The sequence below is a fragment of the Schistocerca nitens genome, chromosome 4, assembly GCF_023898315.1.
Source record: "Schistocerca nitens isolate TAMUIC-IGC-003100 chromosome 4, iqSchNite1.1, whole genome shotgun sequence".
In the NCBI taxonomy this organism is placed as follows: Eukaryota; Metazoa; Arthropoda; class Insecta; order Orthoptera; family Acrididae; genus Schistocerca; species Schistocerca nitens.
This window is the reverse complement of record NC_064617.1, coordinates 962,451,968-962,464,778: the sequence shown is the minus strand read 5'-3', so window position 1 is coordinate 962,464,778 and position 12,811 is coordinate 962,451,968. Positions and strand designations below refer to the sequence as shown.

The window sequence follows — 12,811 nt, the reverse complement described above, 5'->3', positions numbered from 1 at the left end:
TCACAGATTTATCATAAGTCACGAAGCAATTTCGTAAATTACAACAAATTATGAAATAGGTCCACAAATGTTTCCTTACATAGTCTCGTCGTACTTGCTCTCCTCAACTACAGTTATTATCCGCTGCGAAAACAGAGTTGTTCTTGTTTGATGATCGAGTAAATTGTTCAGAACAATCGTACCACCTTCAAATATGCGAATGTGTGTGGTCCTCGATTCAGAGTGAGCATGGAGTAAAGATGTAAGGCACATGACAATAAAAATGTAACATCACTGTGAAATAAACACAAATTGATAACCAAACTAAAGGCAGTCTGATCGGAAGTGCACATCAGCGAAATTATGATCTGTTGTGGGATAACATTTGTTAAAGATTGAGATACCATGTTACGCCATCGTGAGCGTTGTACCCTGCTAATATGCTCCTCAGCATGCTTGGCACAAGTACGTCGAGAATGGCCACTCAAACATGGGGTCATTCCGTTTGTACGGACGATTATTATGATAACTAAATCAAAGCTTCAGCTGGTGTCAGTCATACTCAGTGGGGCTCATGGCAATAGATAGGCAGACCATTCCGTTCGGATGATTCCTACCTCCTTGAGAAATGTGTTCACGGGGTGGGCATTGCTTGCTAGTGTTTTCTCGTCTTGAGAGGCGAACCTATAGCTTGCATAGGTTTATGTTAAACGTGGCAGAAGGTATAATCGGCACATTCAGTTGTATTATAAAAGGGCGCTGAAAGAGCACACGAAGAGAAGTTGAATTTTCCATTTAATGTCCAGCGTTACCGCTCGATTTATACGAGGTACCCAGTAATAATTTTTCTGGCCTTCCTGCACGACGAATGGTTCAAAGTACATTTCTTTTGAAGAGCATTCCTACAGAAATTTAAAGAAAAGTTATGCTTCCACATAAGACGAAAATTAAGTAAAATCTTGGAAAGAAACAATAAATAACTTCAGGAGATTTTTTAATACACGAGAGACGGAATATTTTCAAGCCAGAAAAAATTCTAGCGAATCTGTAAACAATGTAATGAAATTTTTTCAGGAAAGTACAGTTGTTGGTTAGAGCAGTGTAATAGTGGTCAGTATTCGCTCGAAAATGCCAACAATGCTATTTCTTCAATACCATGGGTAACGATTCTATCTTTCTGAAAACCTGAGACTAATAATTAGCAATTATCATTTACATTTCATCTGCGTCGCCTTTCAGATCTGTGCATTTATCCAATAAATAAACTTACAGTTCAGTGCTTCTATTATAACTAAGCTTATTCATTAACAATGGTCTTAATTAGTTATTCATCATTCCCCGTGCAACGAAAGCTCCCCAGAATCATTAATTACAAATGGGCAGAAGCGAAAACCTCAGTGTGTATTTATATTTTCACTTGATAACAACCTTGTCGATAGCAGGCAGAGTATTTTCCAAAATCGATGTGTCACAATGTTACTTCTTCAGTCACTGGATACTAATATATTTCTTTTCAAAATACTTAACGTTTTTGTGTAATACACAGATATCACAGGAGTCGCCGTATCCAAATACATGTACATATATTTTTTCTTATGCAGGACTGGTGAGAAGTTCTTTCTTATGCCACTTCAGTACTTCAGTTTTTTGTATTTCAGCCAGTCCCGACAAAGGTGGTACATAAGGATTTGATTTTCGCTTCACACCCAACTCTGCATAACTATTCAGTTTCCAATTATGGTGGCTTGTTGGAATTTAATGACAATAAAAATGTGAAACCTTACGTTTGGCGTATCTAAGCACCTGTGGAAACGTTCGTCAGTGAATTCAGATGTCAAAGAGAAACAACCTGTTGACTGTAAAGCTGCCCAAACTGGCACAGAGCAGCGTAACTAGGACTCAGTTACGCACTGGATGGCTTACGGTAAGCCCCCATGCTACTTACATGGTTCTCCTTCTTGGTATCTATCCATCCAAGCAGCTGAATTCTAATAGGAGATTCTGTGGACCACATACTGCTATATGTGCTCTTATTCAAGTAGCTGGTTACGGCAAATATAGCTAGCTAAGAGGGAAGACAGAAATGCATCTTTAGTGTTAAAGCTAGTTATTGTAATGCATATTTTTGTGGCAACTGATTCTGAAAACACATTGTATGAAATATTGTTGCACTTAATGAAAATCTGTTTGCGAGTACGTGTATGTCACTAAGGGCAGTAAAATGTACTGTATAATATTAATAAAATATTCACTCTCTTTCTGCGTGCGACAGAATTTTACTCGCGTTTAACTAATTTTAACTGTGTAGATTAACTAGGATGGATAAGAGACGAATAAACAATCACAGGCTGGAAATTAACATTCAATAAAGGTACAGAAAGATAAATTAGTGATCAATGAGCTGTGAACGTATATTCATGTTGAGTGAACGTATAAACACAACAGTACAGAAACGTGTACTGCAGAAACAATATTAGAGTATTTTATGTAAAAATCTATTCTACTTTGTGCGCGGAGTAATACAAAAAAAATAGCAGTTATGACGCTACAGGAGAATAGAGTGCATCGCGTTTGGAAGAGACCCACCTGAGCTACACGTGTGGTGGCGACAGACCGACTACAGCGGCGTCTTGCTGCGTGGGCAGGCGGACGCTGTGCTGTCCCACCCTCTGCCAACCACCGCTGCAGCCAGACTGCCGGGCCACGCAGGGTCAAGTTCCGTTCGTCCCCGCTAGGCGGCTCGCGTGCCACAGGCAGTGCGCTTGCGCAGAAAGATATTCCCAGACGCACCTCACCTATCGACGGGCCGTTACCGCTCTAATCGAAAGAAGTGGGAACTGATAGTTCTTTCTTCGTTCTCGAAATAGAACACAGAAAATCCTTGTTACAGTACATTTGTTACTACGAGTTGCCCATTCACGAGTTGCCCATTAACAAGGAACCGATTTTTGATAAACTGCAGAAATTTTGGCAGTTTTGCTCGATATTCCTTCGAAAGAAAAGGAAGAAGTCATAGGGGAATATTTTTATCGATTGCCAGCGGCGTAATATGAGTCTTGCACTGAGACATAAAAGTAGCTTTAATGTTCAGTATGCAGTCAAATAAGAATCTAACACTTTTAAAACACTTGTTCTGGTTATGAGGGTTGCTTTCATGTCATTCTGCATGACACTTATCACGGAAACTGACTCTCCTTTGTTTCGTTAGTGGCTGAATCGCTTACGAGGTACTCAGCTACCTTGTGGAGTAACACATTTTGAATAACTTGAATAATTCACATACCATAAGAGATATTTAAGAGAGGTCATCAATTTTAGACATCTGAACTACTTTTTGCACATGCTCTTTAGTTGCTAGACTTGAACTATACTTCAGAATCTGAAGTATAGTTCACGTCTAGCAACTAAAGAGTATGTGCAAAAAGTAGTAGTATAGAAGCTGAAATGCCCTAGATTTCTTCACGAATACAGGGTGTATCATAATTAATGGCGTAAATGCATACGGTTGAAAGTACATGATACTAGAAGCAAAAAAATCTCAGTAAACATAGGGTCGAAAATGAATACCATTTGAGGTACGAGCAATTTTCATCTTCGATACTGTGAAACAAAGCTCTTCTACTGTAAGTTCTTTGCTTTCCATATTTTGGGAACTGATAGTATGGACCAAAAAAAATAAAAAACGTCCAGTAAACATGTGTTCTAAAATGCATTTCTTAAGAGTTATAAGCACTTGATCATCTTTGCTACTTTGGAACACAACTCTTCTAATGATCAAGTGCTCGTAGCTTTTAAAGTATGCGTTTTAAAGCACATGTTTGCTGGACTTTTTTTCTTGTTTTGGTCCATACTGCCACTTCCCAAAATATGGAATGCAAAGAGCTTGCAGTAGAAGAGATTTGCTCCACAGTATCAAATATTAGAAATTGCTTGTAGCTCTTAAGGTATGCATATGCATTTTCGACCCTATGTTTACTGAGACTTTTTTGCTTCTAGTATCGTGTACTTTCAACTGTATGCGCTTACGCCATTAGTTATGATACACCCTGTATATCGGTGGAGGCAAACCTCTTGTGAAGCTATACCAACGAATCCACAGATCGGAAGTCACTTATTAATTCTGATGCCGCTTGAAAGCTTCACAACAGGACGTTCATGTGCCAAAGCGATTTATATGCAATACCTGTACCTTGTAATGGTCCGCCTGAGTTGTAGATATTTTGCTAATTGCTGTTATCGCACTATTTCACTCCAATTTACGGAGCTTGTTAGCACTTGATGTTAGGTTGGCGCCATTACAATGTATTGTATTGTAGTAATCGCTGCTGATTGCTGGATCGCTGCTGTGTCTCAATGCTGATGCTGGCTCTAAATCTGGTTGTCTAGGGTTAAAATTATGAGGGCCCGTGTTTTTTACGTGCTTTTGTTGATAAAGAACGAGCGAAACCAACACATATGTAAACATCAAATATTTATTTCTCTGGTGGCCATCTTAATTCCACTGTCCACCAAAGACCATAACACAACACAAAGTAGTACTTCCTTTACATGTTCTTTGCATTGTTTTTCCATCCCAAACAATAACACAGAAACACACTTCACCAAAGTGACATTCCAACTGCCCCCCTGACTGCCTCCGACTCTTTCCGACCCTTCTCGCTGCTTGTATTTATAACATTGTCAAAGAACTACTAAAAAGATATATAGTTTATAAGTCACATGTACATCTGTTATCATAATTTGTGCAGAAAAGTTATTAATTTGCATCGAGTGACATAATTTAACATGTTATTAAAATGACAGACAGATTTGTTGACTTGACAGAATAATTCTTTGTTACAAAAAGGTCGTTTTTTAGAAGTTTGTCAATTGACTTCTCTAATTTGCATAAATAAGTAAGTAACATGAATTATTAAGAATTACATTGGTTTTCGTCTAAAATAGGATTGATTACGTGAATACTGAGTGAAAACGCTCCTAGTGAACAAATAGGTTTCACTGGGTGATTTTTATTTAAGGAGATCCAAAATACCTATGTTGGCCACTATTTTTCGTACTTCATATTAATTATTTAAGATGAACTTAGTGTTTTTACATGATGACATTTGCTGTATCAGTGATCAAGTGATATTAACTTTTGTGTGGGTCAGTTATTCATTATAATTTAATGGGTTGACTGTTTATGGAGACATGTTATGCAATCATTGTTAACATACACAATAACTTTTCTATAATCATAAATACTCATTAAACTGGTTGAATTTGGAAGGGATCGCATACTTCATTAAAGTAAAGCCTTTAATATGTTCCGTTACAGTACCCCCCTCGGGTAATATCATTTACAGAATGTTAATGATATTAGCCGACTAGGACAAATGTGTCAATTACTATGCATAATGTGTATGTATACAACAACCGTTACACCGTTTCAAAATGACTTTTTCCTGCAAATATTTTAGTTGTGTTGTTTCAAATGCACTTTGTGTTATGGCTCTCAGTATGACAGCATCATAAAAATATTTAGTAATATATTAAAGTAAAAAAAAAAATGTTAATCTTTGCTCCGAGTGAGCCACATGGAAAATGATCAAAAACAGACACAAATATATCACATGTGATTTTAAGATATATAAAAAAATATGTAAATTATTTCAAAGGCAGTTCTCATTGAGTCACAGATTAATCAAGATAATAGAAGGAACATAAATATATTACATAGATGGACAGGTCAGATGTCCATAGGAAAATTTTGCAATTGTCTGCTCGTTTTGAGCCACATAAAGGAAATGAAAACAAAGAACATAATTATAAGTATGGACATGATATATAAACACAAACACTAGAGAAGTCACATGTATGAATATAATATGCATAAAAAAAAGAAAATATTTAAAAAACTTGTCTCCCATTGAGACACATAGTCAAGATAGTACAAGAACATATTAATACCAAAATTTCACACTTAATTTGGTCACAACATAACACAAACATCAAACTTGGTGAACATCTGATTAGCTGTAGAAAATTGTACACTAATCTTATGCCTAAGAAAACAATAGTAACAAAATGATGGGTCTTGCACAACAATTTTTTCATTGTCTTTTATATTTGGTGCAAGTATGTCCCATATTCAACAATACAAAAAGAAAGTAATAAATGTTTGTCACCTTCTTGCCCATTGCAAGTAAAGAAGATGTCTCAAAATTTAATATTCAATAGTGACAATACAAATATAAAAACATTCTCTCAGACATCTGGAACTTTTCCAGGGTCTGTAGCATGAGTGGTAGTTGCTATTTGACACACCCAGTAAAAACTTTGCTGATAACATGCTTTATGGAAACTGGGTAAGTAACTGTATTCAAACAGGGAAATGTGCTTAATCAAGTTTATATGGTTTCAATTCAGTGATGTTTCTTAATCCAAATAACCTTCTTGATCTGGGAAAGATAAGTCTATACGCATTAGGATGTGGGCTTTCTTTTATTTCAAATGGACCAATGTCATTGTTTACTTTAACATATGGACAACCTAGCTCAACATCTTTGTCTATTTAATATTTTCAAACAATAGATCATTTTCAATTTCTTTAGTTCCTAAGTCTAATGTCTCTTTCCTACATTTAGCCACATCCCTCTCTGTTTGCAAAGCATTGACATTTAAACATAAACCTTTGTTTTTATCTGTTCCTCTTAACACTGTGTTGCCACTCAACAAATTATTGTTTTCACCCCATTTTTTATAAAGTCCACTACGGCTTCTTATCCACCATATAGGATACAAGGTTGCACTTACCTTTGCTAATTCTTTCCAAAAGGCATCTTTGTTTATACAGTTTCCATAGTTGTTCCACAAAACTTCTAAAAACTTTTCCCCTTTTTCTTGAAAACACACATTTACATTCCATCCCTTTATATTTTCGTTAATATTATTCTTATTACCATTCTCATAGATTAGCATTTCATAGTTCCCAATAGGCAATAGCTTGTCCTCAGATACACATTCCCTAGTCTGCATTTCACTTAAATTAACCTCATTATTACCCATGTTTGTCACATCACTTACCTTTACCACATAATCACTTTTCAATTCTGCAAATACTTTTATTTCTTCCTTCACACTCTCATCAATAACATCACTTGATTTAGATCATTATTTAAATGTCCCTCTATTACTTCTTCCTCCTCCTCCACAACAACCCCATCTTCAGTTTCCCCCCTATGTATCTGAATCTCAGCAATTGAGTCTTTGGCTCCATTAAACACATCGTCATCCCCCTTCTCATCAAATAAACCCCCCAAAGTGATTCTACGTGTGGTGTGTCTGACTTGTTATTAACACCAGTATCTTTTTCAGCCCAACTATGGAACTCTGCAATACCTTCAACTTCTGCACTTTCACTAACTACCTGTGCTTGAATACTGTTTTTATTAACTGTATCCCAAAACCTTTTATTAAATTCTAATTTATTCATTCTAACAACATCAGTATTTTCATGGTATTTACTCTTTACATTGTATCCTCTCTTTTTCCAGTTTCGGTTATGTGTTGTCCTGTCATAATATTGTCTAGCCCCAAAACTACGGACATCTAGTCGGACTGTCCACCGTTTCCCGGCTGGTTCCCTCGGTCTGTCCGTTTGTAGTTGTCGTTTTGTTCACTAGTTTCAACAAACCTCCTTCTATCTTGTTCTCTTCCCCAATACCTATTTCTATCATTCCTGTTATCTCTCCTCCATCCTCCCTCCTGTGTATTGTTTCTGAAATCATTTTCATATCTCCTATCTCCCCTATTTGGAGCATTATTTCCAAAATTTTCAAAGTCTCTCCTCCAATAATAATCTCTATTTGCATTCCTGTTCCACCCCCCATACTGGTTGTTGCCAGAGCCAAAACTTTGGTTATTTTCTCTTCCCAAGGCCCTATCTAATCTATCTACAAATTTCAGGAACTCTTCCATTGAATCGTCTGGTCCATGGACCAATTCCCACTGCAGTCTCTCTGGTAATCTTCTTTTTAAAACATCAATTTGTGTCATAATATCAAAAGAGTTATTTAAATGAGCAAGTTTTTTCAATTGATCTCTGCAAAATTTTTGCATTCCCCCTACTTTCCCTCTATACACTGGTCCATTTAGAAATTCTGACTTTAATCTGGCTTGTATGGATTGTGACCAAAATTTACAAATAAATTTAGCTTCAAACTCTTCAAAAGTATTCCAAGAATCATTATTCTCATTTGCCCAGGACAGGGCCTCCCTTCTAGAAACCGTTTTACTAACTTAATTTTTATGTTATCTGACATTCCTACAACAAACATATCCTTACATTGGTGAATAAAGTCAATAGGGTGCAGATTTTCACCAGGAAAGCATTTCACTTGGATGTGCCCATACATTGTATTTTGATTGTAAATCGTTTGTTTGGACATCAATGCGTCCTCCAATTGTGTATATTTAGCGTGTATATTTTCTACTTTTGTATCTACATTGGTGGTGTACAGGTTGTATTCTTGTTTAAGGTTTTCTGATGTTTTGTCTATTCTCTGATCTAATCTTCCAACTTCAGTATCTACTCTGTTGTAGATGACAGCAATGCTGTCTGTGTTAGCTTGTATGTTTTCATTTAAGCTTTCAACTTTAACTTGAAATTCTTTTCTGAAGTGTATCAACTGTTCACTAGTGTTCTTACTGAGAGTAGTTTTAAATTCCTCACACTTCTCATTGAGATGAGTACTTAATAGATCAAAATCCAAACTTAACTTATCCAGTCTATCTGTGTTTTCTTTAAGTTTCAAACTTACTTGTTCATTTGATTGTTTAAAATCCAACCTTAACTTATCCAGTCTATCTGTGTTCTCTTCACTTGATTGTTTAAAATCCAAACGTACTTCTTCACTTGATTGTTTAAGTTGCGAGCTTATTTGACTTGCAAACCCTGCTAGCCACTCTGTTAAGTTTAATTGTTCCCCATCCCCTGGTTCAATTTTTACATTTCCTACGATCTCATCACTCTCAGGTAGAGACATGTTCACTATTAATTATTTTAAATGACAACAACAAAATACCTTGCTTTATGCTATGATGTCGTGATCGGTGTTCTTGTTGGCTTTCTTCACTTATATTCAGTTTTATCGAAGCTGAAGTCTTGATTGATGAATTCCATTGACATAATCCAAACGTTAATCTTCCGAGCGGTGTGATGATAGTTTTTCGTAGTCGCACAAACACAATTTTTTTATTTATTTTTGACATATTTTCACTGTTGACACACTGCACAAATAAACTTTTTTGGAATGCTAAGTACTTACGAAATTTATCGCTGCACTATTATCATCGATGCACTTAAAGATCCCGGCTGAGCCCCCACTTTTGTAATGGTCCGCCTGAGTTGTAGATATTTTGCTAATTGCTGTTATCGCACTATTTCACTCCAATTTACGGAGCTTGTTAGCACTTGATGTTAGGTTGGCGCCATTACAATGTATTGTATTGTAGTAATCGCTGCTGATTGCTGGATCGCTGCTGTGTCTCAATGCTGATGCTGGCTCTAAATCTGGTTGTCTAGGGTTAAAATTATGAGGGCCCGTGTTTTTTACGTGCTTTTGTTGATAAAGAACGAGCGAAACCAACACATATGTAAACATCAAATATTTATTTCTCTGGTGGCCATCTTAATTCCACTGTCCACCAAAGACCATAACACAACACAAAGTAGTACTTCCTTTACATGTTCTTTGCATTGTTTTTCCATCCTAAACAATAACACAGAAACACACTTCACCAAAGTGACATTCCAACTGCCCCCCTGACTGCCTCCGACTCTTTCCGACCCTTCTCGCTGCTTGTATTTATAACACTGTCAAAGAACTACTAAAAAGATATATAGTTTATAAGTCACATGTACATCTGTTATCATAATTTGTGCAGAAAAGTTATTAATTTGCATCGAGTGACATAATTTAACATGTTATTAAAATGACAGACAGATTTGTTGACTTGACAGAATAATTCTTTGTTACAAAAAGGTCGTTTTTTAGAAGTTTGTCAATTGACTTCTCTAATTTGCATAAATAAGTAAGTAACATGAATTATTAAGAATTACATTGGTTTTCGTCTAAAATAGGATTGATTACGTGAATACTGAGTGAAAACGCTCCTAGTGAACAAATAGGTTTCACTGGGTGATTTTTATTTAAGGAGATCCAAAATACCTATGTTGGCCACTATTTTTCGTACTTTATATTAATTATTTAAGATGAACTTAGTGTTTTTACATGATGACATTTGCTGTATCAGTGATCAAGTGATATTAACTTTTGTGTGGGTCAGTTATTCAGTATAATTTAATGGGTTGACTGTTTATGGAGACATGTTATGCAATCATTGTTAACATACACAATAACTTTTCTATAATCATAAATACTCATTAAACTGGTTGAATTTGGAAGGGATCGCATACTTCATTAAAGTAAAGCCTTTCATATGTACCGTTACAACCTCTACTTTAACAGTTATTGTGCAAAAAAGAAAAAGATGTATGTGCGTTTCAAAATCCACACTTTACATTTTGTGTAACTTATATTTTGTCATGATCATCAGATGACAACACATTCGAGTATTTTGAAACTAGCTGAAAAATTTTCTTTTGTGTAACTTTCGTTTTTTGATAGACGAATTTTTCTTTTGGAACATTGTCAAGGAAGTAACATCAATACTGGTGTCAACACACTCGAATCGTATTCTTAAGTAGGTCACACTCTTCTGCTGCACTCTTAGTATCGGCGCTGAAGCAACAAGGAGACATTTGTTTATGATGGTCACATACATATCTCTTTGTGTCACTTAGTTACGAATTCTAGCAGAAAGTCGATTCGCCGATAGATAGGGCAAAAGTAAGTTGAGGTCCATGTGTCATCGTGTGTAGGTTTGCTCTATCAATTTTCAGTGAGCTTTGATAAAGTGAACTTACTATTCTGTAGGTCTTGTGAACTTTGTTAATCAAACAACCATCACTCTTTTAGATAAATGTTTGAAATTATAAAATACAAGGCACGTTTGCATCACACAACACAATCAGACTGATTAACCACCTTGTACTCACTGTTAACTCAATCTTAACTGGAACACATAATAAATATTAAGATAGGGAAGATATTTGTTACAACCTGTAGCACATTTCAGTTTGGTCATTGTCGCATACATTTTTATTTATTGTTACTTAATCTCATTTGTAAATTATCATGCTGCCATATTTAAATACGATTTAATTTTGTAGACTGTAAACCTCGTTGCAGACGTCTGGTTCACCATTTGTAATTATTATGTTATTCGATTGAAGAAACAAAAAATTTTTGAAACTGTTACACCGGATGTATCATCTTGTAATTACCACCAGTTCGTATAGTTATTAGTGTCTGTTTGAAGGCAAATCTGCGATCTTAGTATTTGTGTATTTAGAGAAAACTTTCCACAACTTTGACCAGAACACACTCTTTTAAATTATGAATATGCCAGAGATAAATCACAGGGAACAAACAGTTATTCACAACTTGTCCATTACCAGATTGCAGTTATAAGAGTGAAAGGTCATGACAGGTAATCAGTATTCGAGAAGGGAAGAAATCCCTGTCTCCTATGCTATTCATTCGTATATTGAGCAAGCAGTGAAGGAGCCCAAGAACAAATTTGAAAACTGAATAAAAGTTAAGCAAAAGAGATTAAAACTTCGAGGTTTGCTATCGGTATTGTAATATGATGAGGTACAGAAAATGAATTGAAAGAGCAGACGAATGGAATGGATAATATTTTGAAAAGAGGTTATAAGATGAATATCAACAATAGTAAAACAAGGGCTATGGAATGTAGTCGAATTACATGTGGAGATGCTGAGGAATTAGATTCGGAAATGAGACGGTAAAAATAGTAGATGAGTTTACTATCTGGCTGCAGAGTAATTGATGAGGGCAGAAGTAGAGAAGATATAAAACCTTCAAAGACTACAGCAAGAAAAGTGTTTCTGGAAAAAAAAAAAAACATCGTTCACATCTAAAATAAAGCTGAGTGTTAGGGAGTCTTTTTTGAAAGTATTTGGAGCGTAGGCTTTTACAGGTGTGAAATGTGGACGCTAAGCATTTCAGCTAACAAGAAATGAATATCTTTCGAAACGTGGTTCTCTAGAAATTTCTGAAGGTTAGATGGATACATAGGGCAACTAATGACAAGGTACTGAAGCATATTGTCGAAAAAAAAAGAAATTTGTCATAACTAAAAGAAAGGATCAGTTTAAAACCACATCTTGAGGCTTGAAAGAATCATTAATTTGGTATGGAGGAAAATGCGGGGAGGGGGGGGGAGCAAGTATTGTAGAGAGAGACCAAGGGATAGGGATAAGTATAGTAAGCAGATTCAAATCGATGTAGGTTGCACTAGTTATTCAGAGATTAAGAGCCTTGCACTCGTGGCGAGAGCTGCATCAAACCAGTATTTGGACTGAATACGACCGTGAATATTGCCAGCTTTCAAATGCGAAGGCTAATGGCTGCATGTGAAAATACTAGCTGTTTACAGAGATGTGGCAAAACTGAGACGTTGCCATAGAGACGTTTATAAACTCGCGTTACGATACTGGTTGATATAGGTCCTCGAAGCAGCCCACTGCATCTGTCAGAGATCAACTTACGCCTACTCAACTACAATACTTTAATGTTTCACTTTCGCACAGTATCTTGCACAGACATTTGTTTCTTGTGGGATCCTCACCATCTAAGTCTAAGCTTAGCGTCAATATACCCTCCGTAATATTTGACTGTGTGTTCATTATCTTTCATCTGGA

At 36.0% G+C, this 12,811-nt stretch overlaps 1 protein-coding gene across 1 annotated transcript in view; it reads right to left on the bottom strand.

The window, feature by feature from the left end:
• The window catches only part of LOC126252874 (serine-enriched protein), a 237,758-nt gene extending 235,100 nt beyond the window's left edge, over positions 1-2,658 (bottom strand). The window contains exon 1 of the mRNA XM_049953831.1: positions 2,566-2,658. The gene's annotated coding sequence lies outside the window, so the exon portion shown is untranslated. The remainder of the gene's footprint in view (positions 1-2,565) is intronic.
• Between the last annotated feature and the right edge of the window lie 10,153 nt (positions 2,659-12,811).